The sequence below is a fragment of the Haematobia irritans genome, chromosome 1, assembly GCF_050003625.1.
Source record: "Haematobia irritans isolate KBUSLIRL chromosome 1, ASM5000362v1, whole genome shotgun sequence".
Taxonomy (NCBI): domain Eukaryota; kingdom Metazoa; phylum Arthropoda; class Insecta; order Diptera; family Muscidae; genus Haematobia; species Haematobia irritans.
Genome location: NC_134397.1, coordinates 71,731,634 through 71,735,527, shown reverse-complemented (window position 1 = coordinate 71,735,527; position 3,894 = coordinate 71,731,634). Strand labels below are relative to the sequence as shown.

Here is a 3,894-nt window from a genome sequence, read left to right as displayed (position 1 = left end):
CATAAATTTTGAATGAAAAGAGTGCAGAAACAGGCCTATTAACCAAATTGAAAATTCTTCATTTTCTTTTCTTTTTTAGATTCGTAACATCATACCCATTTTTTCCAACTCTCCATGTATGGACCTAAACTAATGAGCCTATTGGAAAAAAAGAGGAAGCATATAGACATCTTGTTAATTCAGATAATCTTTGATGTATTCACATGGTGCACAATATAAATATATTGTATGATAAAGAGAGAAGCCGATTTTACACCGTAGAATAATTCTCAATCATTGCGGGCATCGATGTCGGCACTGGCCACTGACATGGAGATGAAAATTTGGCAATACGTACAGTCAAGAAAACAAGTATATACGGCCGTAAGTTCGGCCAGGCCGAAGCTTATGGATTGCGTAGAAACTTCTACTGAAGACTGTCATCCACAATCGAATTACTTGGGTTACGGTAACACTTGCCGATGGCAAGATATTTTAAAACTTCCTAACACCGTTATATATACCACATAGTCCATGCGTGGTATATATTAAACTAAAAAAGGCCGATTAAATACGTATATTATTAAGTTCAAAGTTTCTATAGAAATACAACTTTGACAACATTTTCTATAAAAGTAAAATTTGGAAAAATTTTCTATAGAAATAAAATTTGGAAAAAAATTTCTATAGAAATAAAATTTTGACAAAATTTTCTATAGAAATAAAATTTTGACAAAATTTTCTTTAGAAATAAAATTTTGAACAAATTTTCTATAGAAATAAAATGTTGACAAAATTTTCTATAGAAATAACATTTTGACAATGTTTTCTATAAAAATAAAATTTTGGTAGATTATTTTTGGCTCGAGTGGCAACCATGAATATGAACCGATATGGACCAATTTTGTTGTGATTGGGGGTCGGCTATATATAACTATAGACCGATATGGACCAAGTTTGGCATGTATATTAGCGGCCTTATACCCTGCCAACATTTTTTGAATTTGGGGACTCTTTTGAGAATCCCCACTACGTCGAAAACAATCATATACGACATCAAAAACTCGTCGGAAAAGCGCCGTCACTATTGAGAAGTTGTACCACGCCAAGTTACTACAAAAATGTTTCGCATGAGTGCAATTATTAGGTGCCTTTATAGATCAATTTAGAACGACGCCAATAAGGGACCCTCCAAACAATCAGAAAAAGTGCATTTTAAGATAGTTGTAAAAGAATCATTGTGGTCGAGTAAAACACGTTTGTTTAGATATTTATTAATTTGATTAAACATTTACAAATTCTTAAAAATATACCATTTATACCACTATCACATTACATTTAACATAATTTTTGGCATTAATGATGATGTTGAGTTACAAGTAGCGAGTTACATGTTGCTGCGTCTATCAACCAGTGTTTTTATTCCATGGAGGCAGCGTGTCTGTAAAATATCTGAAAAACAATCACTTTATTCCATTTGGAAAATCACCAAATTGTTCACCAATATACCTTTCACATTTTTAAGCGTATAATCTATGTTTTCAGAACTTTATTTTCGTTTTTATTTAATTAAAATATAACAAGCTGGTTGCGCTTGGCGTTTCACAAAAAAAAAAATGGCTTTTTAACAGTAGGGATGGCAAATTACTTGCATGTACTTTTTGATGTACCTTTTCATGATGGTTGAAGTGACATTTACGAGTCTGTGGTAACGATGAGGTTGAAATGGAACTTTGAAATGCTGGCAGGGTACTAACACCACGTTGCAAATTGCAACCGGATCGGATGAATTTTGCTCCTCCAAGAGGCTCCGGAGATCAAATCTGGGGAACGGTTTATATGGGGGTTATATATAATTATGGACCGATATGGACTAATTCTTGCGTGTTTGTTAGAGACCACATTCTAACACCATGTTCCAAATTTCAACCGGATTGGATGAATTTTGCTCCTCCAAGAGGCTCAGGAGGACAAATCTGGGAATCGATTTATATGGGGGCTATATATAATTATGGACCGTTATGGACAAATTTTTGCATGGTCATTAGAGAACATATACCAACACCATGTACCAAATTTCAGCCGGATTGGATTTTTTCGTTTCTTAGAGGCTCCGCAAGCCAAATCGGGGGATCGGTTTATATGGGGGCTATATATAATTATGGACCGATGTGGACCAATTTTTGCATGGTCATTAGAGAACATATACCAACACCATGTACCAAATTTCAGCCGGATCGGATGAACTTTGCTTCTCTTAGAGGCTCCGCAAGCCAAATCGGGGGATCAGTTTATATGGGGGCTATATATAATTATGGACCGATGTGGACCAATTTTTGCATGGTTGTTAGAGACCACATGCCAACACCATGTACCAAATTTCAGCCGGATCGGATGAAATTTAGTTCTCTTAGAGGCTCCGTAAGCCAAATCGGGGATCGGTTTATATGGGGGCTATATGTAATTATGGACCGATATGGACCAATTTTTGCATGGTTGTTAGAGACCATATACTACACCATGTACCAAATTTCAGCCGGATCGGCCAAAGCCAAATTTGGCGGTCCGTTTATATGGGGGCTATACGTAAAAGTGGACCGATATTGCCTATTTACAATACCATCCTACCTACATCAATAACAACTACTTGTGCCAAGTTTCAAGTCGATAGCTTGTTTCGTTCGGAAGTTAGCGTGATTTCAACAGACGGACGGACATGCTCAGATCGACTAAGAATTTCACCACGACCCAGAATATATATACTTTATGGGGTCTTAGAGCAATATTTCGATGTGTTACAAACGGAATGACAAAGTTAATATACCCCCATCCTATGGTGGAGGGTATAACAACGTTGTACACCAGTCAAGGTGAAATAAATTGTGAAAGGGTATGGAAAGTATGAAGTAAATATATATGTATTATACCTTAAATTTAAGATTGAGATCCCAGCTACAAAATCCCTGCCAGCGTTTCAAAGTTCCATTTCATTCTCATCGCTACCACCCTGCCAACATTTTTTGAATTTGGGGGCGCTTCTGAGAATCCCCACTACGTCGAAACAGTCATATACGGTATCCAAAACTCCTCGGAAAAGCGCCGTCACTATTGAGAAGTTGTACCACGCCAAGTTACTACAAAAAAGTATCGCATGAGTGCAATTATAAGGTGCACTTCCGGATACATTTAGAAAGACGCCAATAAGAGCCCCTTCAAACAATCAGACAAAGTGCATTTGAAGATAGTTGTAAAAGAATCATTGTGGTCAAGTAAAACACGATTGTTTAGATGTTTATTAATTTTATTAAACATTTATAAATTCTCATAAATATAACATTTATACGACTATCACATCACATTTAGCATATTTTTATGCATTAATAAAAGATTGATGTTGAGTTACAAGTTACATGTTGTAGCGTCTATCAGCCAGTGCTTTTATTCCCAATGGCGGCAGCGTGTCTGGAAAAATATTTGAAAAACTATCACTTTATTCCATTTGGAAAGTCAAAAATTGTTCACCAATATACCTTTCACAATTTTAAGCGAAATAACTATGCTTTCAGCACTTCATTATCGTTTTTATTTAAATAAATTATAAGAACTTAGTTGTGCTTGGTGTTTCACAAAATATAAAATGGCTCTTGTAACAATAGTGATGTCAAAATACTGCTATGATTATTTTCGATGTTCTGGACAAAGATTATAGGTTCAGGAAGATAGGAAATTAGCTGCTGAGAAGATGGAACCATTTACGGGGAAGATTCCAAAATCGGAACCCAACTCTTAAGAAAAGAACTCCCAAATTGTTCTAGATTTTTTCAAAAAATTCTAGATTTTTTCAAAAAAATCGACTTCTAAAATTTGTTAACAAAAAATACTATAGTAATGCACTTTAAAAATTCAATTTTACAA

The 3,894-nt window shown here is 35.2% G+C and overlaps 1 long non-coding RNA gene across 1 annotated transcript; it reads right to left on the bottom strand.

Annotated features, from left to right (window-relative positions):
* Nucleotides 1-1,217: 1,217 nt before the first annotated feature.
* On the bottom strand, nt 1,218-1,596 carry LOC142239028 (uncharacterized). Its single transcript, XR_012722897.1, has 2 exons — nt 1,489-1,596; nt 1,218-1,431 (listed from the first exon to the last, which is right to left on the bottom strand). It is a non-coding gene; the product is annotated as an uncharacterized LOC142239028 (long non-coding RNA).
* Between the last annotated feature and the right edge of the window lie 2,298 nt (nt 1,597-3,894).